Raw genomic sequence first — 27967 nt, 5'->3', positions numbered from 1 at the left:
ACACAAACTTTTACGTGAATTCGCAAGATAAACGCTTTCTGCAGGCAGCACTCACCACTGATGAGAAGAATATTAAAGGCAACGAATAAAAAGCGAAATAACTTCATCGAACACTGCTTATGAACAGCCGGCAGTGCCTCAGTTTCGGTATGTGGTTTCTCAGGGTTAAGAGAAGGCGAATGCACTAAACAAAAGAACATCGGGAAACCAAGCACCAACTCATAACGAAAAGATTGCACAATATACTGCAAGTAAAATTTACAGAAGACGGATACTGAAGACGCCGCACACAAAAGAATTATTCTATGCAGTAACGATTATCTAGGAAGCGTAAATTGCATGTGCTGCTCCACCACACAACTTCTTTTGATACTGTTTTACTTATTCTAAATTTTCATTGCCTGATCGTCCCTAGAATACTGTGTGGTATCAACTGGTTTCCAACAGCGATAGTAGTAAGTAAATCGACTACAAAGTCTTTCAAAGTAGGTCAGACACCAAAAAAAAAAAAAAACGGAGCTGCGCGTAGCTCATGTCATTCTGCTTTCAAAGGTGAATCAGCGGCTGGGAGTAGTGGCGTACTCCTGTAATCCAAGCTACTGGGAGGCTGTTGTGTGGGAGAGATCTGGAAACAACTACAGATTCGGCCGTTCCATGAGCTCAGGAATGGCCGCGATGCCTTCATCGAGCTCTGCAGATCGACATATGACAGCGTGGAAATTTCGGCGAGCGGTGGCTAAGGGTTTAGAGAAGCCAAACGCACTAAACACAAGAAAGTCGGGAAACCGAAGCTCATAACGAAAAGATTGCGGAATGCAGTGCGGAAGCAAAACTTCGAGAAGACCAACTCTGAAGCCATCGGCGCGCTAGGAATTATTCCTCGCAAGAAGCGATCATGTAGGAAGAGCGAGCCGAGGGTGTCGCTCGACCACACAATAAATTTTTGCTTAATCCAAATTTGCAATACCGGTTCGACACTAGAATACTGCGATAGTAATAAGCACGTCGACTGCAGTGTCATTTAGGGTAGTGAGTCAGACATGGGGAGGATATAAGGCGGGTGGAATATGCAGCGGCAGGGGGCATTGCAGGGCGGGCGCCGACTTCTTGCGCTGCGGCGCGCCGGTGCCGGCGGCGGCCTGGCTGGGCTGCTGGTGCCTCCATGTAGAGCTGCCGCCGAGCCCAGGCACCGTGCCGCTAACGAAGCGATTGCCTTTGGTGACATCTTTTGCAATAACGACTGCGCGAATCGACGGTATCTCGTAAGGAAAGAAAGAGCAGCAGCTGCCGCCGAGCCCAGGCGCCGTGCCTAACACGCAGAAGGTCCCCGGTTCGATTGCGGGCGGAAACCCGTTTTCGTCGCACTCAGCAAGACACTTGCTACGATCTCTGCAGTGACCACTTAAATCAACTTCAAACGTTCCACCAGCAGGGTGCACATGGCTCAAATGAAACATGAAACTGTTTCAGAACTGGTTGTCGGATTTTAGCGCTGACTTGGAGGCCTGGAAATGCGCGAAACAGCCGCCGCCATGCGATTTGTTACCACACCGTTGTACAAAACGCAAGGGCTCGTCCGGGATTTGAACCCGGGACCTCCTGCACCCGAAGCAGGAATCATACCCCTAGACCAACGAGCCTGTCCGTTCCGAAAACGCACTGCATGTGAATGACGCCACCTTTGATGGTCTCACCCTGTAGGGCTGCAGCTCACCCAGCGTTCTCCCTGTCTGTCGCGGTTGGATTGTTTTCATCGACGTCTTTTACTATAGGAACTTCACGAATCGGAGGGAGCTCGTAGCCGATGCCCTTGCTAACACAGAAGAAAAACTGTTGCTATTACGAGTCTCCGGGTGGTACACGAAAAGAACCGTCGTTTCCGTGGTGTAGCGGTTATCACGTCTGCTTTACACGCAGAAGGTCCCCGGTTCGATCCCGGGCGGGAACACAACAATTTTAATCTATATTTCGGATTTCATTTCCGAGATGACCTCACGTCCGCGTATGCAGAGACAAGCAATGTCGTATGCTAGACGGATAGGGCGTCATTTTACTGTCAAATACTGTTGCTCTCTTATTGCACCGGTATTTGGTAACTGGGAACGCCCCTAGCTCCATTATGGCTGGCAAAATTTATAATCCGGTTCTTCAGGGCTACTTCAAGTGCGCTTGCTACTGGCTTTCCTGAGCTCACCCTACTCGCCTTGTCACAGCTCTGTCAAAGTGTGATGCTAACTAATAATGAGAAACTCTTGGCCACTCTCAATCTTACATGCCACCACCCCTTTGTTGTTGCCGTCGTTAGTAAGATGAGGGTAGACTGTCGCACAATTAAGCTTAATCTCCACTCACGGTGCACATATTCCGCAAAGACAACCTTGTTTTCCGTTGCATGCAAAATTACCGTCTGCGTTTCTACCGAATTCCACCTACGTACTTTACTGGTGCCGCATTCTTGTTATATCCACGTGCTATAACAGGCGTCTACTCTTCATTGAGGAGCTGCAACCGGGGCTGAGTTCCACCTACTCTTCAGCACGGTCAAAATGGCAGGGCTCGTCCGGGATTTGAACCCGGGACCTCCTGCACCCAAAGCAGGAATCATACCCCTAGACCAACGAGCCACCTGCCTGGAGCAGTCAAGTTAATCCCAGGTAGTGGACCTCACAGGGAACACAAACTTTTACGTGAATTCGCAAGATAAACGCTTTCTGCAGGCAGCACTCACCACTGATGAGAAGAATATTAAAGGCAACGAATAAAAAGCGAAATAACTTCATCGAACACTGCTTATGAACAGCCGGCAGTGCCTCAGTTTCGGTATGTGGTTTCTCAGGGTTAAGAGAAGGCGAATGCACTAAACAAAAGAACATCGGGAAACCAAGCACCAACTCATAACGAAAAGATTGCACAATATACTGCAAGTAAAATTTACAGAAGACGGATACTGAAGACGCCGCACACAAAAGAATTATTCTATGCAGTAACGATTATCTAGGAAGCGTAAATTGCATGTGCTGCTCCACCACACAACTTCTTTTGATACTGTTTTACTTATTCTAAATTTTCATTGCCTGATCGTCCCTAGAATACTGTGTGGTATCAACTGGTTTCCAACAGCGATAGTAGTAAGTAAATCGACTACAAAGTCTTTCAAAGTAGGTCAGACACCAAAAAAAAAAAAAAAAAAAAAAAAAAACGGAGCTGCGCGTAGCTCATGTCATTCTGCTTTCAAAGGTGAATCAGCGGCTGGGAGTAGTGGCGTACTCCTGTAATCCAAGCTACTGGGAGGCTGTTGTGTGGGAGAGATCTGGAAACAACTACAGATTCGGCCGTTCCATGAGCTCAGGAATGGCCGCGATGCCTTCATCGAGCTCTGCAGATCGACATATGACAGCGTGGAAATTTCGGCGAGCGGTGGCTAAGGGTTTAGAGAAGCCAAACGCACTAAACACAAGAAAGTCGGGAAACCGAAGCTCATAACGAAAAGATTGCGGAATGCAGTGCGGAAGCAAAACTTCGAGAAGACCAACTCTGAAGCCATCGGCGCGCTAGGAATTATTCCTCGCAAGAAGCGATCATGTAGGAAGAGCGAGCCGAGGGTGTCGCTCGACCACACAATAAATTTTTGCTTAATCCAAATTTGCAATACCGGTTCGACACTAGAATACTGCGATAGTAATAAGCACGTCGACTGCAGTGTCATTTAGGGTAGTGAGTCAGACATGGGGAGGATATAAGGCGGGTGGAATATGCAGCGACAGGGGGCATTGCAGGGCGGGCGCCGACTTCTTGCGCTGCGGCGCGCCGGTGCCGGCGGCGGCCTGGCTGGGCTGCTGGTGCCTCCATGTAGAGCTGCCGCCGAGCCCAGGCACCGTGCCGCTAACGAAGCGATTGCCTTTGGTGACATCTTTTGCAATAACGACTGCGCGAATCGACGGTATCTCGTAAGGAAAGAAAGAGCAGCAGCTGCCGCCGAGCCCAGGCGCCGTGCCTAACACGCAGAAGGTCCCCGGTTCGATTGCGGGCGGAAACCCGTTTTCGTCGCACTCAGCAAGACACTTGCTACGATCTCTGCAGTGACCACTTAAATCAACTTCAAACGTTCCACCAGCAGGGTGCACATGGCTCAAATGAAACATGAAACTGTTTCAGAACTGGTTGTCGGATTTTAGCGCTGACTTGGAGGCCTGGAAATGCGCGAAACAGCCGCCGCCATGCGATTTGTTACCACACCGTTGTACAAAACGCAAGGGCTCGTCCGGGATTTGAACCCGGGACCTCCTGCACCCGAAGCAGGAATCATACCCCTAGACCAACGAGCCTGTCCGTTCCGAAAACGCACTGCATGTGAATGACGCCACCTTTGATGGTCTCACCCTGTAGGGCTGCAGCTCACCCAGCGTTCTCCCTGTCTGTCGCGGTTGGATTGTTTTCATCGACGTCTTTTACTATAGGAACTTCACGAATCGGAGGGAGCTCGTAGCCGATGCCCTTGCTAACACAGAAGAAAAACTGTTGCTATTACGAGTCTCCGGGTGGTACACGAAAAGAACCGTCGTTTCCGTGGTGTAGCGGTTATCACGTCTGCTTTACACGCAGAAGGTCCCCGGTTCGATCCCGGGCGGGAACACAACAATTTTAATCTATATTTCGGATTTCATTTCCGAGATGACCTCACGTCCGCGTATGCAGAGACAAGCAATGTCGTATGCTAGACGGATAGGGCGTCATTTTACTGTCAAATACTGTTGCTCTCTTATTGCACCGGTATTTGGTAACTGGGAACGCCCCTAGCTCCATTATGGCTGGCAAAATTTATAATCCGGTTCTTCAGGGCTACTTCAAGTGCGCTTGCTACTGGCTTTCCTGAGCTCACCCTACTCGCCTTGTCACAGCTCTGTCAAAGTGTGATGCTAACTAATAATGAGAAACTCTTGGCCACTCTCAATCTTACATGCCACCACCCCTTTGTTGTTGCCGTCGTTAGTAAGATGAGGGTAGACTGTCGCACAATTAAGCTTAATCTCCACTCACGGTGCACATATTCCGCAAAGACAACCTTGTTTTCCGTTGCATGCAAAATTACCGTCTGCGTTTCTACCGAATTCCACCTACGTACTTTACTGGTGCCGCATTCTTGTTATATCCACGTGCTATAACAGGCGTCTACTCTTCATTGAGGAGCTGCAACCGGGGCTGAGTTCCACCTACTCTTCAGCACGGTCAAAATGGCAGGGCTCGTCCGGGATTTGAACCCGGGACCTCCTGCACCCAAAGCAGGAATCATACCCCTAGACCAACGAGCCACCTGCCTGGAGCAGTCAAGTTAATCCCAGGTAGTGGACCTCACAGGGAACACAAACTTTTACGTGAATTCGCAAGATAAACGCTTTCTGCAGGCAGCACTCACCACTGATGAGAAGAATATTAAAGGCAACGAATAAAATGCGAAATAACTTCATCGAACACTGCTTATGAACAGCCGGCAGTGCCTCAGTTTCGGTATGTGGTTTCTCAGGGTTAAGAGAAGGCGAATGCACTAAACAAAAGAACATCGGGAAACCAAGCACCAACTCATAACGAAAAGATTGCACAATATACTGCAAGTAAAATTTACAGAAGACGGATACTGAAGACGCCGCACACAAAAGAATTATTCTATGGAGTAACGATTATCTAGGAAGCGTAAATTGCATGTGCTGCTCCACCACACAACTTCTTTTGATACTGTTTTACTTATTCTAAATTTTCATTGCCTGATCGTCCCTAGAATACTGTGTGGTATCACCTGGTTTCCAACAGCGATAGTAGTAAGTAAATCGACTACAAAGTCTTTCAAAGTAGGTCAGATACCAAAAAAAAAAAAACGGAGCTGCGCGTAGCTCATGTCATTCTGCTTTCAAAGGTGAATCAGCGGCTGGGAGTAGTGGCGTACTCCTGTAATCCAAGCTACTGGGAGGCTGTTGTGTGGGAGAGATCTGGAAACAACTACAGATTCGGCCGTTCCATGAGCTCAGGAATGGCCGCGATGCCTTCATCGAGCTCTGCAGATCGACATATGACAGCGTGGAAATTTCGGCGAGCGGTGGCTAAGGGTTTAGAGAAGCCAAACGCACTAAACACAAGAAAGTCGGGAAACCGAAGCTCATAACGAAAAGATTGCGGAATGCAGTGCGGAAGCAAAACTTCGAGAAGACCAACTCTGAAGCCATCGGCGCGCTAGGAATTATTCCTCGCAAGAAGCGATCATGTAGGAAGAGCGAGCCGAGGGTGTCGCTCGACCACACAATAAATTTTTGCTTAATCCAAATTTGCAATACCGGTTCGACACTAGAATACTGCGATAGTAATAAGCACGTCGACTGCAGTGTCATTTAGGGTAGTGAGTCAGACATGGGGAGGATATAAGGCGGGTGGAATATGCAGCGACAGGGGGCATTGCAGGGCGGGCGCCGACTTCTTGCGCTGCGGCGCGCCGGTGCCGGCGGCGGCCTGGCTGGGCTGCTGGTGCCTCCATGTAGAGCTGCCGCCGAGCCCAGGCACCGTGCCGCTAACGAAGCGATTGCCTTTGGTGACATCTTTTGCAATAACGACTGCGCGAATCGACGGTATCTCGTAAGGAAAGAAAGAGCAGCAGCTGCCGCCGAGCCCAGGCGCCGTGCCTAACACGCAGAAGGTCCCCGGTTCGATTGCGGGCGGAAACCCGTTTTCGTCGCACTCAGCAAGACACTTGCTACGATCTCTGCAGTGACCACTTAAATCAACTTCAAACGTTCCACCAGCAGGGTGCACATGGCTCAAATGAAACATGAAACTGTTTCAGAACTGGTTGTCGGATTTTAGCGCTGACTTGGAGGCCTGGAAATGCGCGAAACAGCCGCCGCCATGCGATTTGTTACCACACCGTTGTACAAAACGCAAGGGCTCGTCCGGGATTTGAACCCGGGACCTCCTGCACCCGAAGCAGGAATCATACCCCTAGACCAACGAGCCTGTCCGTTCCGAAAACGCACTGCATGTGAATGACGCCACCTTTGATGGTCTCACCCTGTAGGGCTGCAGCTCACCCAGCGTTCTCCCTGTCTGTCGCGGTTGGATTGTTTTCATCGACGTCTTTTACTATAGGAACTTCACGAATCGGAGGGAGCTCGTAGCCGATGCCCTTGCTAACACAGAAGAAAAACTGTTGCTATTACGAGTCTCCGGGTGGTACACGAAAAGAACCGTCGTTTCCGTGGTGTAGCGGTTATCACGTCTGCTTTACACGCAGAAGGTCCCCGGTTCGATCCCGGGCGGGAACACAACAATTTTAATCTATATTTCGGATTTCATTTCCGAGATGACCTCACGTCCGCGTATGCAGAGACAAGCAATGTCGTATGCTAGACGGATAGGGCGTCATTTTACTGTCAAATACTGTTGCTCTCTTATTGCACCGGTATTTGGTAACTGGGAACGCCCCTAGCTCCATTATGGCTGGCAAAATTTATAATCCGGTTCTTCAGGGCTACTTCAAGTGCGCTTGCTACTGGCTTTCCTGAGCTCACCCTACTCGCCTTGTCACAGCTCTGTCAAAGTGTGATGCTAACTAATAATGAGAAACTCTTGGCCACTCTCAATCTTACATGCCACCACCCCTTTGTTGTTGCCGTCGTTAGTAAGATGAGGGTAGACTGTCGCACAATTAAGCTTAATCTCCACTCACGGTGCACATATTCCGCAAAGACAACCTTGTTTTCCGTTGCATGCAAAATTACCGTCTGCGTTTCTACCGAATTCCACCTACGTACTTTACTGGTGCCGCATTCTTGTTATATCCACGTGCTATAACAGGCGTCTACTCTTCATTGAGGAGCTGCAACCGGGGCTGAGTTCCACCTACTCTTCAGCACGGTCAAAATGGCAGGGCTCGTCCGGGATTTGAACCCGGGACCTCCTGCACCCAAAGCAGGAATCATACCCCTAGACCAACGAGCCACCTGCCTGGAGCAGTCAAGTTAATCCCAGGTAGTGGACCTCACAGGGAACACAAACTTTTACGTGAATTCGCAAGATAAACGCTTTCTGCAGGCAGCACTCACCACTGATGAGAAGAATATTAAAGGCAACGAATAAAAAGCGAAATAACTTCATCGAACACTGCTTATGAACAGCCGGCAGTGCCTCAGTTTCGGTATGTGGTTTCTCAGGGTTAAGAGAAGGCGAATGCACTAAACAAAAGAACATCGGGAAACCAAGCACCAACTCATAACGAAAAGATTGCACAATATACTGCAAGTAAAATTTACAGAAGACGGATACTGAAGACGCCGCACACAAAAGAATTATTCTATGCAGTAACGATTATCTAGGAAGCGTAAATTGCATGTGCTGCTCCACCACACAACTTCTTTTGATACTGTTTTACTTATTCTAAATTTTCATTGCCTGATCGTCCCTAGAATACTGTGTGGTATCACCTGGTTTCCAACAGCGATAGTAGTAAGTAAATCGACTACAAAGTCTTTCAAAGTAGGTCAGATACCAAAAAAAAAAGAGGAGCTGCGCGTAGCTCATGTCATTCTGCTTTCAAAGGTGAATCAGCGGCTGGGAGTAGTGGCGTACTCCTGTAATCCAAGCTACTGGGAGGCTGTTGTGTGGGAGAGATCTGGAAACAACTACAGATTCGGCCGTTCCATGAGCTCAGGAATGGCCGCGATGCCTTCATCGAGCTCTGCAGATCGACATATGACAGCGTGGAAATTTCGGCGAGCGGTGGCTAAGGGTTTAGAGAAGCCAAACGCACTAAACACAAGAAAGTCGGGAAACCGAAGCTCATAACGAAAAGATTGCGGAATGCAGTGCGGAAGCAAAACTTCGAGAAGACCAACTCTGAAGCCATCGGCGCGCTAGGAATTATTCCTCGCAAGAAGCGATCATGTAGGAAGAGCGAGCCGAGGGTGTCGCTCGACCACACAATAAATTTTTGCTTAATCCAAATTTGCAATACCGGTTCGACACTAGAATACTGCGATAGTAATAAGCACGTCGACTGCAGTGTCATTTAGGGTAGTGAGTCAGACATGGGGAGGATATAAGGCGGGTGGAATATGCAGCGACAGGGGGCATTGCAGGGCGGGCGCCGACTTCTTGCGCTGCGGCGCGCCGGTGCCGGCGGCGGCCTGGCTGGGCTGCTGGTGCCTCCATGTAGAGCTGCCGCCGAGCCCAGGCACCGTGCCGCTAACGAAGCGATTGCCTTTGGTGACATCTTTTGCAATAACGACTGCGCGAATCGACGGTATCTCGTAAGGAAAGAAAGAGCAGCAGCTGCCGCCGAGCCCAGGCGCCGTGCCTAACACGCAGAAGGTCCCCGGTTCGATTGCGGGCGGAAACCCGTTTTCGTCGCACTCAGCAAGACACTTGCTACGATCTCTGCAGTGACCACTTAAATCAACTTCAAACGTTCCACCAGCAGGGTGCACATGGCTCAAATGAAACATGAAACTGTTTCAGAACTGGTTGTCGGATTTTAGCGCTGACTTGGAGGCCTGGAAATGCGCGAAACAGCCGCCGCCATGCGATTTGTTACCACACCGTTGTACAAAACGCAAGGGCTCGTCCGGGATTTGAACCCGGGACCTCCTGCACCCGAAGCAGGAATCATACCCCTAGACCAACGAGCCTGTCCGTTCCGAAAACGCACTGCATGTGAATGACGCCACCTTTGATGGTCTCACCCTGTAGGGCTGCAGCTCACCCAGCGTTCTCCCTGTCTGTCGCGGTTGGATTGTTTTCATCGACGTCTTTTACTATAGGAACTTCACGAATCGGAGGGAGCTCGTAGCCGATGCCCTTGCTAACACAGAAGAAAAACTGTTGCTATTACGAGTCTCCGGGTGGTACACGAAAAGAACCGTCGTTTCCGTGGTGTAGCGGTTATCACGTCTGCTTTACACGCAGAAGGTCCCCGGTTCGATCCCGGGCGGGAACACAACAATTTTAATCTATATTTCGGATTTCATTTCCGAGATGACCTCACGTCCGCGTATGCAGAGACAAGCAATGTCGTATGCTAGACGGATAGGGCGTCATTTTACTGTCAAATACTGTTGCTCTCTTATTGCACCGGTATTTGGTAACTGGGAACGCCCCTAGCTCCATTATGGCTGGCAAAATTTATAATCCGGTTCTTCAGGGCTACTTCAAGTGCGCTTGCTACTGGCTTTCCTGAGCTCACCCTACTCGCCTTGTCACAGCTCTGTCAAAGTGTGATGCTAACTAATAATGAGAAACTCTTGGCCACTCTCAATCTTACATGCCACCACCCCTTTGTTGTTGCCGTCGTTAGTAAGATGAGGGTAGACTGTCGCACAATTAAGCTTAATCTCCACTCACGGTGCACATATTCCGCAAAGACAACCTTGTTTTCCGTTGCATGCAAAATTACCGTCTGCGTTTCTACCGAATTCCACCTACGTACTTTACTGGTGCCGCATTCTTGTTATATCCACGTGCTATAACAGGCGTCTACTCTTCATTGAGGAGCTGCAACCGGGGCTGAGTTCCACCTACTCTTCAGCACGGTCAAAATGGCAGGGCTCGTCCGGGATTTGAACCCGGGACCTCCTGCACCCAAAGCAGGAATCATACCCCTAGACCAACGAGCCACCTGCCTGGAGCAGTCAAGTTAATCCCAGGTAGTGGACCTCACAGGGAACACAAACTTTTACGTGAATTCGCAAGATAAACGCTTTCTGCAGGCAGCACTCACCACTGATGAGAAGAATATTAAAGGCAACGAATAAAAAGCGAAATAACTTCATCGAACACTGCTTATGAACAGCCGGCAGTGCCTCAGTTTCGGTATGTGGTTTCTCAGGGTTAAGAGAAGGCGAATGCACTAAACAAAAGAACATCGGGAAACCAAGCACCAACTCATAACGAAAAGATTGCACAATATACTGCAAGTAAAATTTACAGAAGACGGATACTGAAGACGCCGCACACAAAAGAATTATTCTATGCAGTAACGATTATCTAGGAAGCGTAAATTGCATGTGCTGCTCCACCACACAACTTCTTTTGATACTGTTTTACTTATTCTAAATTTTCATTGCCTGATCGTCCCTAGAATACTGTGTGGTATCAACTGGTTTCCAACAGCGATAGTAGTAAGTAAATCGACTACAAAGTCTTTCAAAGTAGGTCAGACACCAAAAAAAAAAAAAAAAAAAAAAAAAAACGGAGCTGCGCGTAGCTCATGTCATTCTGCTTTCAAAGGTGAATCAGCGGCTGGGAGTAGTGGCGTACTCCTGTAATCCAAGCTACTGGGAGGCTGTTGTGTGGGAGAGATCTGGAAACAACTACAGATTCGGCCGTTCCATGAGCTCAGGAATGGCCGCGATGCCTTCATCGAGCTCTGCAGATCGACATATGACAGCGTGGAAATTTCGGCGAGCGGTGGCTAAGGGTTTAGAGAAGCCAAACGCACTAAACACAAGAAAGTCGGGAAACCGAAGCTCATAACGAAAAGATTGCGGAATGCAGTGCGGAAGCAAAACTTCGAGAAGACCAACTCTGAAGCCATCGGCGCGCTAGGAATTATTCCTCGCAAGAAGCGATCATGTAGGAAGAGCGAGCCGAGGGTGTCGCTCGACCACACAATAAATTTTTGCTTAATCCAAATTTGCAATACCGGTTCGACACTAGAATACTGCGATAGTAATAAGCACGTCGACTGCAGTGTCATTTAGGGTAGTGAGTCAGACATGGGGAGGATATAAGGCGGGTGGAATATGCAGCGACAGGGGGCATTGCAGGGCGGGCGCCGACTTCTTGCGCTGCGGCGCGCCGGTGCCGGCGGCGGCCTGGCTGGGCTGCTGGTGCCTCCATGTAGAGCTGCCGCCGAGCCCAGGCACCGTGCCGCTAACGAAGCGATTGCCTTTGGTGACATCTTTTGCAATAACGACTGCGCGAATCGACGGTATCTCGTAAGGAAAGAAAGAGCAGCAGCTGCCGCCGAGCCCAGGCGCCGTGCCTAACACGCAGAAGGTCCCCGGTTCGATTGCGGGCGGAAACCCGTTTTCGTCGCACTCAGCAAGACACTTGCTACGATCTCTGCAGTGACCACTTAAATCAACTTCAAACGTTCCACCAGCAGGGTGCACATGGCTCAAATGAAACATGAAACTGTTTCAGAACTGGTTGTCGGATTTTAGCGCTGACTTGGAGGCCTGGAAATGCGCGAAACAGCCGCCGCCATGCGATTTGTTACCACACCGTTGTACAAAACGCAAGGGCTCGTCCGGGATTTGAACCCGGGACCTCCTGCACCCGAAGCAGGAATCATACCCCTAGACCAACGAGCCTGTCCGTTCCGAAAACGCACTGCATGTGAATGACGCCACCTTTGATGGTCTCACCCTGTAGGGCTGCAGCTCACCCAGCGTTCTCCCTGTCTGTCGCGGTTGGATTGTTTTCATCGACGTCTTTTACTATAGGAACTTCACGAATCGGAGGGAGCTCGTAGCCGATGCCCTTGCTAACACAGAAGAAAAACTGTTGCTATTACGAGTCTCCGGGTGGTACACGAAAAGAACCGTCGTTTCCGTGGTGTAGCGGTTATCACGTCTGCTTTACACGCAGAAGGTCCCCGGTTCGATCCCGGGCGGGAACACAACAATTTTAATCTATATTTCGGATTTCATTTCCGAGATGACCTCACGTCCGCGTATGCAGAGACAAGCAATGTCGTATGCTAGACGGATAGGGCGTCATTTTACTGTCAAATACTGTTGCTCTCTTATTGCACCGGTATTTGGTAACTGGGAACGCCCCTAGCTCCATTATGGCTGGCAAAATTTATAATCCGGTTCTTCAGGGCTACTTCAAGTGCGCTTGCTACTGGCTTTCCTGAGCTCACCCTACTCGCCTTGTCACAGCTCTGTCAAAGTGTGATGCTAACTAATAATGAGAAACTCTTGGCCACTCTCAATCTTACATGCCACCACCCCTTTGTTGTTGCCGTCGTTAGTAAGATGAGGGTAGACTGTCGCACAATTAAGCTTAATCTCCACTCACGGTGCACATATTCCGCAAAGACAACCTTGTTTTCCGTTGCATGCAAAATTACCGTCTGCGTTTCTACCGAATTCCACCTACGTACTTTACTGGTGCCGCATTCTTGTTATATCCACGTGCTATAACAGGCGTCTACTCTTCATTGAGGAGCTGCAACCGGGGCTGAGTTCCACCTACTCTTCAGCACGGTCAAAATGGCAGGGCTCGTCCGGGATTTGAACCCGGGACCTCCTGCACCCAAAGCAGGAATCATACCCCTAGACCAACGAGCCACCTGGAGCAGTCAAGTTAATCCCAGGTAGTGGACCTCACAGGGAACACAAACTTTTACGTGAATTCGCAAGATAAACGCTTTCTGCAGGCAGCACTCACCACTGATGAGAAGAATATTAAAGGCAACGAATAAAAAGCGAAATAACTTCATCGAACACTGCTTATGAACAGCCGGCAGTGCCTCAGTTTCGGTATGTGGTTTCTCAGGGTTAAGAGAAGGCGAATGCACTAAACAAAAGAACATCGGGAAACCAAGCACCAACTCATAACGAAAAGATTGCACAATATACTGCAAGTAAAATTTACAGAAGACGGATACTGAAGACGCCGCACACAAAAGAATTATTCTATGCAGTAACGATTATCTAGGAAGCGTAAATTGCATGTGCTGCTCCACCACACAACTTCTTTTGATACTGTTTTACTTATTCTAAATTTTCATTGCCTGATCGTCCCTAGAATACTGTGTGGTATCACCTGGTTTCCAACAGCGATAGTAGTAAGTAAATCGACTACAAAGTCTTTCAAAGTAGGTCAGACACCAAAAAAAAAAAACGGAGCTGCGCGTAGCTCATGTCATTCTGCTTTCAAAGGTGAATCAGCGGCTGGGAGTAGTGGCGTACTCCTGTAATCCAAGCTACTGGGAGGCTGTTGTGTGGGAGAGATCTGGAAACAACTACAGATTCGGCCGTTCCATGAGCTCAGGAATGGCCGCGATGCCTTCATCGAGCTCTGCAGATCGACATATGACAGCGTGGAAATTTCGGCGAGCGGTGGCTAAGGGTTTAGAGAAGCCAAACGCACTAAACACAAGAAAGTCGGGAAACCGAAGCTCATAACGAAAAGATTGCGGAATGCAGTGCGGAAGCAAAACTTCGAGAAGACCAACTCTGAAGCCATCGGCGCGCTAGGAATTATTCCTCGCAAGAAGCGATCATGTAGGAAGAGCGAGCCGAGGGTGTCGCTCGACCACACAATAAATTTTTGCTTAATCCAAATTTGCAATACCGGTTCGACACTAGAATACTGCGATAGTAATAAGCACGTCGACTGCAGTGTCATTTAGGGTAGTGAGTCAGACATGGGGAGGATATAAGGCGGGTGGAATATGCAGCGACAGGGGGCATTGCAGGGCGGGCGCCGACTTCTTGCGCTGCGGCGCGCCGGTGCCGGCGGCGGCCTGGCTGGGCTGCTGGTGCCTCCATGTAGAGCTGCCGCCGAGCCCAGGCACCGTGCCGCTAACGAAGCGATTGCCTTTGGTGACATCTTTTGCAATAACGACTGCGCGAATCGACGGTATCTCGTAAGGAAAGAAAGAGCAGCAGCTGCCGCCGAGCCCAGGCGCCGTGCCTAACACGCAGAAGGTCCCCGGTTCGATTGCGGGCGGAAACCCGTTTTCGTCGCACTCAGCAAGACACTTGCTACGATCTCTGCAGTGACCACTTAAATCAACTTCAAACGTTCCACCAGCAGGGTGCACATGGCTCAAATGAAACATGAAACTGTTTCAGAACTGGTTGTCGGATTTTAGCGCTGACTTGGAGGCCTGGAAATGCGCGAAACAGCCGCCGCCATGCGATTTGTTACCACACCGTTGTACAAAACGCAAGGGCTCGTCCGGGATTTGAACCCGGGACCTCCTGCACCCGAAGCAGGAATCATACCCCTAGACCAACGAGCCTGCCGCCGAGCCCAGGCACCGTGCCGCTAACGAAGCGATTGCCTTTGGTGACATCTTTTGCAATAACGACTGCGCGAATCGACGGTATCTCGTAAGGAAAGAAAGAGCAGCAGCTGCCGCCGAGCCCAGGCGCCGTGCCTAACACGCAGAAGGTCCCCGGTTCGATTGCGGGCGGAAACCCGTTTTCGTCGCACTCAGCAAGACACTTGCTACGATCTCTGCAGTGACCACTTAAATCAACTTCAAACGTTCCACCAGCAGGGTGCACATGGCTCAAATGAAACATGAAACTGTTTCAGAACTGGTTGTCGGATTTTAGCGCTGACTTGGAGGCCTGGAAATGCGCGAAACAGCCGCCGCCATGCGATTTGTTACCACACCGTTGTACAAAACGCAAGGGCTCGTCCGGGATTTGAACCCGGGACCTCCTGCACCCGAAGCAGGAATCATACCCCTAGACCAACGAGCCTGTCCGTTCCGAAAACGCACTGCATGTGAATGACGCCACCTTTGATGGTCTCACCCTGTAGGGCTGCAGCTCACCCAGCGTTCTCCCTGTCTGTCGCGGTTGGATTGTTTTCATCGACGTCTTTTACTATAGGAACTTCACGAATCGGAGGGAGCTCGTAGCCGATGCCCTTGCTAACACAGAAGAAAAACTGTTGCTATTACGAGTCTCCGGGTGGTACACGAAAAGAACCGTCGTTTCCGTGGTGTAGCGGTTATCACGTCTGCTTTACACGCAGAAGGTCCCCGGTTCGATCCCGGGCGGGAACACAACAATTTTAATCTATATTTCGGATTTCATTTCCGAGATGACCTCACGTCCGCGTATGCAGAGACAAGCAATGTCGTATGCTAGACGGATAGGGCGTCATTTTACTGTCAAATACTGTTGCTCTCTTATTGCACCGGTATTTGGTAACTGGGAACGCCCCTAGCTCCATTATGGCTGGCAAAATTTATAATCCGGTTCTTCAGGGCTACTTCAAGTGCGCTTGCTACTGGCTTTCCTGAGCTCACCCTACTCGCCTTGTCACAGCTCTGTCAAAGTGTGATGCTAACTAATAATGAGAAACTCTTGGCCACTCTCAATCTTACATGCCACCACCCCTTTGTTGTTGCCGTCGTTAGTAAGATGAGGGTAGACTGTCGCACAATTAAGCTTAATCTCCACTCACGGTGCACATATTCCGCAAAGACAACCTTGTTTTCCGTTGCATGCAAAATTACCGTCTGCGTTTCTACCGAATTCCACCTACGTACTTTACTGGTGCCGCATTCTTGTTATATCCACGTGCTATAACAGGCGTCTACTCTTCATTGAGGAGCTGCAACCGGGGCTGAGTTCCACCTACTCTTCAGCACGGTCAAAATGGCAGGGCTCGTCCGGGATTTGAACCCGGGACCTCCTGCACCCAAAGCAGGAATCATACCCCTAGACCAACGAGCCACCTGCCTGGAGCAGTCAAGTTAATCCCAGGTAGTGGACCTCACAGGGAACACAAACTTTTACGTGAATTCGCAAGATAAACGCTTTCTGCAGGCAGCACTCACCACTGATGAGAAGAATATTAAAGGCAACGAATAAAAAGCGAAATAACTTCATCGAACACTGCTTATGAACAGCCGGCAGTGCCTCAGTTTCGGTATGTGGTTTCTCAGGGTTAAGAGAAGGCGAATGCACTAAACAAAAGAACATCGGGAAACCAAGCACCAACTCATAACGAAAAGATTGCACAATATACTGCAAGTAAAATTTACAGAAGACGGATACTGAAGACGCCGCACACAAAAGAATTATTCTATGCAGTAACGATTATCTAGGAAGCGTAAATTGCATGTGCTGCTCCACCACACAACTTCTTTTGATACTGTTTTACTTATTCTAAATTTTCATTGCCTGATCGTCCCTAGAATACTGTGTGGTATCAACTGGTTTCCAACAGCGATAGTAGTAAGTAAATCGACTACAAAGTCTTTCAAAGTAGGTCAGACACCAAAAAAAAAAAAAAAAAAAAAAAAAACGGAGCTGCGCGTAGCTCATGTCATTCTGCTTTCAAAGGTGAATCAGCGGCTGGGAGTAGTGGCGTACTCCTGTAATCCAAGCTACTGGGAGGCTGTTGTGTGGGAGAGATCTGGAAACAACTACAGATTCGGCCGTTCCATGAGCTCAGGAATGGCCGCGATGCCTTCATCGAGCTCTGCAGATCGACATATGACAGCGTGGAAATTTCGGCGAGCGGTGGCTAAGGGTTTAGAGAAGCCAAACGCACTAAACACAAGAAAGTCGGGAAACCGAAGCTCATAACGAAAAGATTGCGGAATGCAGTGCGGAAGCAAAACTTCGAGAAGACCAACTCTGAAGCCATCGGCGCGCTAGGAATTATTCCTCGCAAGAAGCGATCATGTAGGAAGAGCGAGCCGAGGGTGTCGCTCGACCACACAATAAATTTTTGCTTAATCCAAATTTGCAATACCGGTTCGACACTAGAATACTGCGATAGTAATAAGCACGTCGACTGCAGTGTCATTTAGGGTAGTGAGTCAGACATGGGGAGGATATAAGGCGGGTGGAATATGCAGCGACAGGGGGCATTGCAGGGCGGGCGCCGACTTCTTGCGCTGCGGCGCGCCGGTGCCGGCGGCGGCCTGGCTGGGCTGCTGGTGCCTCCATGTAGAGCTGCCGCCGAGCCCAGGCACCGTGCCGCTAACGAAGCGATTGCCTTTGGTGACATCTTTTGCAATAACGACTGCGCGAATCGACGGTATCTCGTAAGGAAAGAAAGAGCAGCAGCTGCCGCCGAGCCCAGGCGCCGTGCCTAACACGCAGAAGGTCCCCGGTTCGATTGCGGGCGGAAACCCGTTTTCGTCGCACTCAGCAAGACACTTGCTACGATCTCTGCAGTGACCACTTAAATCAACTTCAAACGTTCCACCAGCAGGGTGCACATGGCTCAAATGAAACATGAAACTGTTTCAGAACTGGTTGTCGGATTTTAGCGCTGACTTGGAGGCCTGGAAATGCGCGAAACAGCCGCCGCCATGCGATTTGTTACCACACCGTTGTACAAAACGCAAGGGCTCGTCCGGGATTTGAACCCGGGACCTCCTGCACCCGAAGCAGGAATCATACCCCTAGACCAACGAGCCTGTCCGTTCCGAAAACGCACTGCATGTGAATGACGCCACCTTTGATGGTCTCACCCTGTAGGGCTGCAGCTCACCCAGCGTTCTCCCTGTCTGTCGCGGTTGGATTGTTTTCATCGACGTCTTTTACTATAGGAACTTCACGAATCGGAGGGAGCTCGTAGCCGATGCCCTTGCTAACACAGAAGAAAAACTGTTGCTATTACGAGTCTCCGGGTGGTACACGAAAAGAACCGTCGTTTCCGTGGTGTAGCGGTTATCACGTCTGCTTTACACGCAGAAGGTCCCCGGTTCGATCCCGGGCGGGAACACAACAATTTTAATCTATATTTCGGATTTCATTTCCGAGATGACCTCACGTCCGCGTATGCAGAGACAAGCAATGTCGTATGCTAGACGGATAGGGCGTCATTTTACTGTCAAATACTGTTGCTCTCTTATTGCACCGGTATTTGGTAACTGGGAACGCCCCTAGCTCCATTATGGCTGGCAAAATTTATAATCCGGTTCTTCAGGGCTACTTCAAGTGCGCTTGCTACTGGCTTTCCTGAGCTCACCCTACTCGCCTTGTCACAGCTCTGTCAAAGTGTGATGCTAACTAATAATGAGAAACTCTTGGCCACTCTCAATCTTACATGCCACCACCCCTTTGTTGTTGCCGTCGTTAGTAAGATGAGGGTAGACTGTCGCACAATTAAGCTTAATCTCCACTCACGGTGCACATATTCCGCAAAGACAACCTTGTTTTCCGTTGCATGCAAAATTACCGTCTGCGTTTCTACCGAATTCCACCTACGTACTTTACTGGTGCCGCATTCTTGTTATATCCACGTGCTATAACAGGCGTCTACTCTTCATTGAGGAGCTGCAACCGGGGCTGAGTTCCACCTACTCTTCAGCACGGTCAAAATGGCAGGGCTCGTCCGGGATTTGAACCCGGGACCTCCTGCACCCAAAGCAGGAATCATACCCCTAGACCAACGAGCCACCTGCCTGGAGCAGTCAAGTTAATCCCAGGTAGTGGACCTCACAGGGAACACAAACTTTTACGTGAATTCGCAAGATAAACGCTTTCTGCAGGCAGCACTCACCACTGATGAGAAGAATATTAAAGGCAACGAATAAAAAGCGAAATAACTTCATCGAACACTGCTTATGAACAGCCGGCAGTGCCTCAGTTTCGGTATGTGGTTTCTCAGGGTTAAGAGAAGGCGAATGCACTAAACAAAAGAACATCGGGAAACCAAGCACCAACTCATAACGAAAAGATTGCACAATATACTGCAAGTAAAATTTACAGAAGACGGATACTGAAGACGCCGCACACAAAAGAATTATTCTATGCAGTAACGATTATCTAGGAAGCGTAAATTGCATGTGCTGCTCCACCACACAACTTCTTTTGATACTGTTTTACTTATTCTAAATTTTCATTGCCTGATCGTCCCTAGAATACTGTGTGGTATCAACTGGTTTCCAACAGCGATAGTAGTAAGTAAATCGACTACAAAGTCTTTCAAAGTAGGTCAGACACCAAAAAAAAAAAAAAAAAAAAAAAAAAACGGAGCTGCGCGTAGCTCATGTCATTCTGCTCTCAAAGGTGAATCAGCGGCTGGGAGTAGTGGCGTACTCCTGTAATCCAAGCTACTGGGAGGCTGTTGTGTGGGAGAGATCTGGAAACAACTACAGATTCGGCCGTTCCATGAGCTCAGGAATGGCCGCGATGCCTTCATCGAGCTCTGCAGATCGACATATGACAGCGTGGAAATTTCGGCGAGCGGTGGCTAAGGGTTTAGAGAAGCCAAACGCACTAAACACAAGAAAGTCGGGAAACCGAAGCTCATAACGAAAAGATTGCGGAATGCAGTGCGGAAGCAAAACTTCGAGAAGACCAACTCTGAAGCCATCGGCGCGCTAGGAATTATTCCTCGCAAGAAGCGATCATGTAGGAAGAGCGAGCCGAGGGTGTCGCTCGACCACACAATAAATTTTTGCTTAATCCAAATTTGCAATACCGGTTCGACACTAGAATACTGCGATAGTAATAAGCACGTCGACTGCAGTGTCATTTAGGGTAGTGAGTCAGACATGGGGAGGATATAAGGCGGGTGGAATATGCAGCGACAGGGGGCATTGCAGGGCGGGCGCCGACTTCTTGCGCTGCGGCGCGCCGGTGCCGGCGGCGGCCTGGCTGGGCTGCTGGTGCCTCCATGTAGAGCTGCCGCCGAGCCCAGGCACCGTGCCGCTAACGAAGCGATTGCCTTTGGTGACATCTTTTGCAATAACGACTGCGCGAATCGACGGTATCTCGTAAGGAAAGAAAGAGCAGCAGCTGCCGCCGAGCCCAGGCGCCGTGCCTAACACGCAGAAGGTCCCCGGTTCGATTGCGGGCGGAAACCCGTTTTCGTCGCACTCAGCAAGACACTTGCTACGATCTCTGCAGTGACCACTTAAATCAACTTCAAACGTTCCACCAGCAGGGTGCACATGGCTCAAATGAAACATGAAACTGTTTCAGAACTGGTTGTCGGATTTTAGCGCTGACTTGGAGGCCTGGAAATGCGCGAAACAGCCGCCGCCATGCGATTTGTTACCACACCGTTGTACAAAACGCAAGGGCTCGTCCGGGATTTGAACCCGGGACCTCCTGCACCCGAAGCAGGAATCATACCCCTAGACCAACGAGCCTGTCCGTTCCGAAAACGCACTGCATGTGAATGACGCCACCTTTGATGGTCTCACCCTGTAGGGCTGCAGCTCACCCAGCGTTCTCCCTGTCTGTCGCGGTTGGATTGTTTTCATCGACGTCTTTTACTATAGGAACTTCACGAATCGGAGGGAGCTCGTAGCCGATGCCCTTGCTAACACAGAAGAAAAACTGTTGCTATTACGAGTCTCCGGGTGGTACACGAAAAGAACCGTCGTTTCCGTGGTGTAGCGGTTATCACGTCTGCTTTACACGCAGAAGGTCCCCGGTTCGATCCCGGGCGGGAACACAACAATTTTAATCTATATTTCGGATTTCATTTCCGAGATGACCTCACGTCCGCGTATGCAGAGACAAGCAATGTCGTATGCTAGACGGATAGGGCGTCATTTTACTGTCAAATACTGTTGCTCTCTTATTGCACCGGTATTTGGTAACTGGGAACGCCCCTAGCTCCATTATGGCTGGCAAAATTTATAATCCGGTTCTTCAGGGCTACTTCAAGTGCGCTTGCTACTGGCTTTCCTGAGCTCACCCTACTCGCCTTGTCACAGCTCTGTCAAAGTGTGATGCTAACTAATAATGAGAAACTCTTGGCCACTCTCAATCTTACATGCCACCACCCCTTTGTTGTTGCCGTCGTTAGTAAGATGAGGGTAGACTGTCGCACAATTAAGCTTAATCTCCACTCACGGTGCACATATTCCGCAAAGACAACCTTGTTTTCCGTTGCATGCAAAATTACCGTCTGCGTTTCTACCGAATTCCACCTACGTACTTTACTGGTGCCGCATTCTTGTTATATCCACGTGCTATAACAGGCGTCTACTCTTCATTGAGGAGCTGCAACCGGGGCTGAGTTCCACCTACTCTTCAGCACGGTCAAAATGGCAGGGCTCGTCCGGGATTTGAACCCGGGACCTCCTGCACCCAAAGCAGGAATCATACCCCTTTTTTTTTTTTTTTTTATTTTTTATTTTTTTTTTTTTTTTTTTTTTTTTTTTTTTTTTTTTTTTGCCTCTTCCACTTCAGGCGTTGGCCCCTATCACCCATACGACCCCCAGAAACCTATCTAGCCTAAAAACAAAAACAAAGCTAGTGCCACCGCCACTTTTATCCTAAAGCTAACTAGGACGGCCGTTCGCCACCACTTCAGGTTCCGCCAACAAACAAAAATTAAATATGCCGCTGAACTTTGTGTAAAAAATAAAATAAAAGGAAAAGGAAAGGGTATAATACTTTATTATTATTATTTTTTTTTTATTCATTTTGTTCTTATTTTGTTCTTGTGTATTTATTTGGATACGAACGCAGGTCTCCTGTCCACTTTTTTTTTTTAATCTTTTTGTTTATTTATATAGATATCAATGTGCGAACAGTCATAGTTAATCAAGCCTGGAAAACTGAAACAGAATGAAGACGCCATCGAAGATATGAAACATAAATAACATGAAATGAAAGCTACCACGTCGTAGTGAGGCTTCCCTGCGACTGCGCCCACTGATAAAGATTGTTCAATATATGCTCGTTTGCGGTTCGTTCTGACCTCATCTGCCACTGCCGGGAACATTCCAGCTGCACGGCGGGCTGTGAAAGGCACTCCATAGGTAGTTCGCGAAGCACTGTCGATATCTGGTATGCCCGGAAATAGCATGATGTCTTTCTTGCAAATAGAGCCAGAAGTCAAGGAAATTCTTGTGTCCGTCACGATAGAGGTAATGGACTGCATGGCCACGTATCCAGTTGACAGAGTTGGTTCGAGTCTTGGGGTAAAATGTCTCATCCGGAAACAATAACGTGCGTGCAGATATATGCTCCGGCCGAACTCGCAAGAGATAAGCCAGCATCTGCCGCACTAGGTGCCAAACTGCTTCCGCCTCTCCACAGCTGAGGCGGTGCTCGTCAGAATCTACTGTATTACAACCCACACAATTGGGAGATTCTGCCATGTGGATATTGTAGAGACGTTCTTGCGTCACCAGCTTCCCATTAACGACTACGTACCATTGGGAAACAACATCGGAATCAAGCATGGCGTCGTGGACAGTCTTCCACACCACACGCCATCGTACGTCAGGATATTTTAGTTCGACCACATTAAGGGGGCGGCGTTGCAGCATGTCATAATAGAGGCGTCGAGTCGTGGCCATTTGTGGTGTCGTGAGCGCGACACTGCAATAACTTTGTTCTAAATAGAAACGTCCTATATAAAAGAGGGGCGCTGGGATATCCTGCAGTGGCACCGGCGCTCTTAGTGAAGCAGGTCGTAGCGCCGTCAGAAGCAGACTCGTAAGGCTCGTAGGACAACGGCGCAGCAGACATAAATGTGAGCTAACATAGAGGGCAATGGCCCTATCATGGACGTGTACTAGGCCGAGACCACCTTTTTCCTTGGGGAGGGTAAGAGATACGTATCTGATCTTCAGTAACATCCCAGCTGTGACAAAGTATCCCAGCGCTGCCATAATGCTACGAGCCAAGGGCTTCGGAATGGGTAGCGTTTGGGCGACATGCGGTATGCGGGACGCAAGGTATACATTGGCATAATACGCCCGCTGAACGATGGTGAGGGATCGCAAGCGCTGATTTGCAATTCCGGCCCTAATTTGGTTAAGAAGACGTCGATAATTGAGCGTCGTCGCGCGTCGCATGTCGTTCGTGAAATCTAAGCCCAAGCAGCGTACAGTATCACTGAAGCGTAATGGGGCAATGTGTTCCTGCGGTAGCCCAATTCCGATGCTCAAGGCGACGGACTTGTCAACGTTGATTTGGCTACCAGAAGCTGTACCGTAGGTTGCAATCCAGTCCAATGCCGCGGCCATGTCGTCAGCTCCACGTATGACGATCATCAAATCATCCGCATATGCGGTGCAACGATAGATGGAGCCGCCGAACTGTATCCCAGTGAGTCTGTCTCGGAGACCACACAACAAAGGTTCTAAGGCCAATGCAAATAACAATGTTGATAATGGACATCCCTGTCGTACTGATCGGCGGATCGGCATGGGTGCCGTCAGTCTTCCATTGACAAGAACTCGAGAAGTTGCACCATGTAGTAGGCGTGTCAACACTGTGATAAAGGGGTCGGGGTATTCCATGCGCCGTAGAACGGCCGTGAGGAAAGCGTGGCCCACACGGTCAAAAGCCTGGCTAAAGTCGATAGACGCGAGGGCTGCCGGCAAACGTCTCACCCGTGCAAGGGAGATGAGATCTCTGTAACGACATAACGCAGTTCTGATGTTGTTGGGTCCCCCCAAGGACGTCTGATCACCGGACAAGACGTGCAATAGTGTGCCGCGAATACGTTCCGATAGCAGCCTCGAAAAGATCTTGAAGTCGCTGTTCAATAACGTTAAGGGACGATAATCACGGACATGATTCCGTCCCTTCGGCTTGTGGATGGGGACAATCAGACCTTCCAAGAATGGCGCAGGCAATGTTATACCCGGGGACATCAATTCCTGGCAAATTTCAATCAAACACGGTAGCAGCAGGTGTTTAAAGGTTCGATAGAACTCTAATGGTAATCCATCGATTCCCGGTGATTTATGGGGAGCACCTTTACCAATGGCGTCGAGCACTTCCTCTTCTGTCACTTCTCCCAGTAAAGTCGGTACCATGTCTGATGGAACTGTACCGTGGACATGTGATGAAACGGTGTCTACCGTTGCCATATCAGGGAGCACTGCTGAATAAAGTTGAGCGTAATGCCCATAGAAGGCTTCTGCTATATCTGCTTGTTCCACCACGTGTCGACCGTCGTCGGTTATCATGTCGGTTACCAGTGCCCTACGGCGCCTCCTGCGTTCTAGGAGCACATGGTGCATAGATGGCCTTTCTGATTGTATCCTGTCTGGAGCACGCGACCGTATAACAGCGCCTTGTAAATGATGGCGTGCTAAGGAGACGAGCTGCGCTTTCGCGCGATGGACTATGATCTGCCTGTCAGGTGAGGGCTCCATAGCAAGACATTCCCGTAGGACGGTGTAATAAAAGTTTTCCGTGCTCCTCCTCCATGCCGCTGCTTCCCGGCCGTAAGCCATGAAGGTGCGCCTAAGAGCAGGCTTCGCACATTCAATCCACCAACTGAGGGTCGATCGGTAACGACCACGACTCTGTAAAGACCTGTTCCACGACTCTTCGACGGCACCTTTACATGCCGGCTCGTCCAGATGGGCGACGTTCAGTTTCCAGGGAGGCCTACTGCGCCACACACGTGCAGGTTGGAGGGCAATGGTGCAAATATAGGCTGTGTGGTCGGTGAATGCAGTGGGCCAGAGCTCTGCTCCTCTCGTCGCCGACGAAAGGGTGCTTGTGACGTAAATCCTGTCCAACCGACTTGATGAATGGCTTGTATAATGCGTGTAACCAGGAGCTGGGCCATGGATGTGGCGCCACGTGTCAATCAGGTGGAGGTCACGCACTAGCATTTCCAATTCCGCACACGGGACGTGATGTGGCTGCTGATCAGACGGAGATAATGTACAGTTAAAATCTCCTCCGATTACCATATCGTCTATGCGACCCATAAATAGACGCGTAATATCTTCCGAAAAAAAGCGGGCCCGATCTCTCCGTCTCCCTGATCCTGAAGGGGCATATACATTGATGAGTCGTACACCGTTGACAGTTATTGCCATGGCTCTTGCACTCGGTAAGTACAGTACGTCCGTAGCCGCTAAACCGTCCCGTAGCAGAACAGCCACACCACAATCGGTAGAAGAGGCGTGGGAGATGTGGGCGGTATATCCGTAGAAGTCAGGGAAACTAGCGACACATACTTCCTGTAAGAGGGCCACGTCGATGTCCGCCGCATCAAGCATGCGTTGTAGCATTGTCAGTTTGTGTGGTGCCCTTATCGCGTTGATATTGATTGTGGCAAGGCGAAAGGTGTGCTGCCTAGCCTCTTCACCTAGGGTAGACGCCATGGCAATCAAAGCTAACCGCAAGAGATGCCGGACCCACCAAACCCGTCACAAATTATGAGTCTTTCACGCTAGGAGTGGCATCCGCAATGCCGCCCCCTCCCTTGTCACCCGTGCCCTCGTCAGGAAGTTCCTCAACATCGTCCGACCACAGTGGGTGCAACACGACGCTGTGATGCTGATCGGCACCTAAATCTCTCTCACGTACGTCGTCTGTGTTTGAGGTAGACTGAGCGCCATCCATCGACGCGACCTGCCGCGTTTGTGGTGCAAGAAGTAACTGGGCACTCGTAGTATGGGTAAGTGAACCGTCTACACCACTTAGATCCTCAGCAGGCGCAGCATCCATGCCGTCTGATGAGATGTCACCTTCTTGACCGGCCGTGTGCAGGAGGCAATCGTCAGAAGGGGTTCGCCGACGTCGCTTGCGTCGTCGAGGCGAACGTTGCTTTCGAACGTGGACATCCGTATCCGAATGTGGGAGGCAATCCTGCGTCGTATCACCTTCCGCTAGGAAAGCCGCGGTCGGAACAATGTTCGCGTCCACGTCCATCGCGTTCTGAATGTTATGTTGCGTCTGGAGTTCGTGAGACTGTTGCAGCTGTTGTTGCTGTGGAGGGGGCGACATATGGGTTGGCACCAAGGGTCCTTCCTCTTCCTCCCTTGTTACTTGTGGCGTCGATGGATGTGGCTGCTCGCCCGTTTCGTCCTCAACTACGGTGCGCATCGTCGTCTGTGCGTACGTCAGGGGCAGGATTGTCGTCCCCGTCGGGGAAACGGAGTCTCCCACTGGTATCTGCGTAATTCTACGTTGTAAGCAGCTCGATCGAACATGGCCTTCCTGCCCACATCCGGAACAGGTACGCGGTTGACCGTCGTACATGATGATTGCACGACAGCCACCGATGTTCAAATAGGACGGCACATGTTTCTTGAGCTCAAGTTTAATTTGGCGCACACCATTATAGACCTTATACGTCGAGAAAGTTTGCCACTTTTCTGCAACGTGGCTGATAACATTGCCATATGGTCGGAAGGCGTCCTTGACAACTTCCTCTGGGACCTCGAAGGGGAGCTCAAAAACCCTTACAGTCCTTAGGCCCATGCCTGCATGATCCACCGTCACTGCACCGATATGCCCATCAGAATGTTTGAATCTGAGTGAGTTCGAGTATTTAGACACCACAGTCGCGCAGACCTCTGCACTGGTCATTTTAACATAAACCACGCTCGCCGTTATAGAAAAATGTATTCCGACGACAGTCGCCGGATCTAAACGTAGATCGTCGCGTATGAACTGTTCTATTTCATAGGCTCGAGGACGCGCGTGATCTGGTTGGAAAGTAATTTTGATCGTATCGTGGCGCCATGTGTGTGCCATAGTCGCACTGAACTTGGAACAAATACAACTCGCGCCTCGAGAAGGTAAACACAAGCAAGCGCTCACGGTCGCGCACGGCGGGGCGCAGCGGACGTCCTCGCCCCACCGCAGCCGAAAGCAGACTGTCCTAGACCAACGAGCCACCTGCCTGGAGCAGTCAAGTTAATCCCAGGTAGTGGACCTCACAGGGAACACAAACTTTTACGTGAATTCGCAAGATAAACGCTTTCTGCAGGCAGCACTCACCACTGATGAGAAGAATATTAAAGGCAACGAATAAAAAGCGAAATAACTTCATCGAACACTGCTTATGAACAGCCGGCAGTGCCTCAGTTTCGGTATGTGGTTTCTCAGGGTTAAGAGAAGGCGAATGCACTAAACAAAAGAACATCGGGAAACCAAGCACCAACTCATAACGAAAAGATTGCACAATATACTGCAAGTAAAATTTACAGAAGACGGATACTGAAGACGCCGCACACAAAAGAATTATTCTATGCAGTAACGATTATCTAGGAAGCGTAAATTGCATGTGCTGCTCCACCACACAACTTCTTTTGATACTGTTTTACTTATTCTAAATTTTCATTGCCTGATCGTCCCTAGAATACTGTGTGGTATCACCTGGTTTCCAACAGCGATAGTAGTAAGTAAATCGACTACAAAGTCTTTCAAAGTAGGTCAGACACCAAAAAAAAAAAACGGAGCTGCGCGTAGCTCATGTCATTCTGCTTTCAAAGGTGAATCAGCGGCTGGGAGTAGTGGCGTACTCCTGTAATCCAAGCTAC

At 49.7% G+C, this 27967-nt stretch overlaps 24 non-coding genes across 24 annotated transcripts; 8 read left to right on the top strand and 16 right to left on the bottom strand.

Moving 5' to 3' along the window:
* Window positions 1-1568: 1568 nt before the first annotated feature.
* Trnap-cgg (transfer RNA proline (anticodon CGG)) lies at window positions 1569-1640 on the bottom strand. The gene has a single exon. It is a non-coding gene; the product is annotated as a tRNA-Pro (tRNA).
* Window positions 1641-1875: 235 nt separating this feature from the next.
* On the top strand, window positions 1876-1948 carry Trnav-uac (transfer RNA valine (anticodon UAC)). Its single transcript has one exon. It is a non-coding gene; the product is annotated as a tRNA-Val (tRNA).
* A 604-nt stretch (window positions 1949-2552) lies between these two features.
* On the bottom strand, window positions 2553-2624 carry Trnap-ugg (transfer RNA proline (anticodon UGG)). Its single transcript has one exon. It is a non-coding gene; the product is annotated as a tRNA-Pro (tRNA).
* A 1629-nt stretch (window positions 2625-4253) lies between these two features.
* Window positions 4254-4325, bottom strand: Trnap-cgg (transfer RNA proline (anticodon CGG)). Its single transcript has one exon. It is a non-coding gene; the product is annotated as a tRNA-Pro (tRNA).
* Window positions 4326-4560: 235 nt separating this feature from the next.
* On the top strand, window positions 4561-4633 carry Trnav-uac (transfer RNA valine (anticodon UAC)). Its single transcript has one exon. It is a non-coding gene; the product is annotated as a tRNA-Val (tRNA).
* Window positions 4634-5237: 604 nt separating this feature from the next.
* On the bottom strand, window positions 5238-5309 carry Trnap-ugg (transfer RNA proline (anticodon UGG)). The gene has a single exon. It is a non-coding gene; the product is annotated as a tRNA-Pro (tRNA).
* Window positions 5310-6924: 1615 nt separating this feature from the next.
* Trnap-cgg (transfer RNA proline (anticodon CGG)) lies at window positions 6925-6996 on the bottom strand. The gene has a single exon. It is a non-coding gene; the product is annotated as a tRNA-Pro (tRNA).
* A 235-nt stretch (window positions 6997-7231) lies between these two features.
* Trnav-uac (transfer RNA valine (anticodon UAC)) lies at window positions 7232-7304 on the top strand. The gene has a single exon. It is a non-coding gene; the product is annotated as a tRNA-Val (tRNA).
* Window positions 7305-7908: 604 nt separating this feature from the next.
* Window positions 7909-7980, bottom strand: Trnap-ugg (transfer RNA proline (anticodon UGG)). Its single transcript has one exon. It is a non-coding gene; the product is annotated as a tRNA-Pro (tRNA).
* A 1613-nt stretch (window positions 7981-9593) lies between these two features.
* Window positions 9594-9665, bottom strand: Trnap-cgg (transfer RNA proline (anticodon CGG)). Its single transcript has one exon. It is a non-coding gene; the product is annotated as a tRNA-Pro (tRNA).
* A 235-nt stretch (window positions 9666-9900) lies between these two features.
* Trnav-uac (transfer RNA valine (anticodon UAC)) lies at window positions 9901-9973 on the top strand. The gene has a single exon. It is a non-coding gene; the product is annotated as a tRNA-Val (tRNA).
* Window positions 9974-10577: 604 nt separating this feature from the next.
* Trnap-ugg (transfer RNA proline (anticodon UGG)) lies at window positions 10578-10649 on the bottom strand. Its single transcript has one exon. It is a non-coding gene; the product is annotated as a tRNA-Pro (tRNA).
* A 1629-nt stretch (window positions 10650-12278) lies between these two features.
* Window positions 12279-12350, bottom strand: Trnap-cgg (transfer RNA proline (anticodon CGG)). The gene has a single exon. It is a non-coding gene; the product is annotated as a tRNA-Pro (tRNA).
* Window positions 12351-12585: 235 nt separating this feature from the next.
* Trnav-uac (transfer RNA valine (anticodon UAC)) lies at window positions 12586-12658 on the top strand. The gene has a single exon. It is a non-coding gene; the product is annotated as a tRNA-Val (tRNA).
* Window positions 12659-13262: 604 nt separating this feature from the next.
* Window positions 13263-13334, bottom strand: Trnap-ugg (transfer RNA proline (anticodon UGG)). The gene has a single exon. It is a non-coding gene; the product is annotated as a tRNA-Pro (tRNA).
* A 1610-nt stretch (window positions 13335-14944) lies between these two features.
* Window positions 14945-15016, bottom strand: Trnap-cgg (transfer RNA proline (anticodon CGG)). The gene has a single exon. It is a non-coding gene; the product is annotated as a tRNA-Pro (tRNA).
* Window positions 15017-15413: 397 nt separating this feature from the next.
* Window positions 15414-15485, bottom strand: Trnap-cgg (transfer RNA proline (anticodon CGG)). The gene has a single exon. It is a non-coding gene; the product is annotated as a tRNA-Pro (tRNA).
* A 235-nt stretch (window positions 15486-15720) lies between these two features.
* Trnav-uac (transfer RNA valine (anticodon UAC)) lies at window positions 15721-15793 on the top strand. The gene has a single exon. It is a non-coding gene; the product is annotated as a tRNA-Val (tRNA).
* A 604-nt stretch (window positions 15794-16397) lies between these two features.
* Trnap-ugg (transfer RNA proline (anticodon UGG)) lies at window positions 16398-16469 on the bottom strand. The gene has a single exon. It is a non-coding gene; the product is annotated as a tRNA-Pro (tRNA).
* Window positions 16470-18097: 1628 nt separating this feature from the next.
* Window positions 18098-18169, bottom strand: Trnap-cgg (transfer RNA proline (anticodon CGG)). Its single transcript has one exon. It is a non-coding gene; the product is annotated as a tRNA-Pro (tRNA).
* A 235-nt stretch (window positions 18170-18404) lies between these two features.
* Trnav-uac (transfer RNA valine (anticodon UAC)) lies at window positions 18405-18477 on the top strand. Its single transcript has one exon. It is a non-coding gene; the product is annotated as a tRNA-Val (tRNA).
* A 604-nt stretch (window positions 18478-19081) lies between these two features.
* Trnap-ugg (transfer RNA proline (anticodon UGG)) lies at window positions 19082-19153 on the bottom strand. Its single transcript has one exon. It is a non-coding gene; the product is annotated as a tRNA-Pro (tRNA).
* A 1629-nt stretch (window positions 19154-20782) lies between these two features.
* Trnap-cgg (transfer RNA proline (anticodon CGG)) lies at window positions 20783-20854 on the bottom strand. Its single transcript has one exon. It is a non-coding gene; the product is annotated as a tRNA-Pro (tRNA).
* A 235-nt stretch (window positions 20855-21089) lies between these two features.
* Trnav-uac (transfer RNA valine (anticodon UAC)) lies at window positions 21090-21162 on the top strand. The gene has a single exon. It is a non-coding gene; the product is annotated as a tRNA-Val (tRNA).
* Window positions 21163-27967: the final 6805 nt, after the last annotated feature.

Source organism: Schistocerca cancellata, unplaced genomic scaffold (genome assembly GCF_023864275.1).
Source record: "Schistocerca cancellata isolate TAMUIC-IGC-003103 unplaced genomic scaffold, iqSchCanc2.1 HiC_scaffold_1081, whole genome shotgun sequence".
Lineage (NCBI taxonomy): Eukaryota > Metazoa > Arthropoda > Insecta > Orthoptera > Acrididae > Schistocerca > Schistocerca cancellata.
Note: the sequence above shows the minus strand (reverse complement) of the source record. Positions and strands in the feature narration are given on the sequence as shown.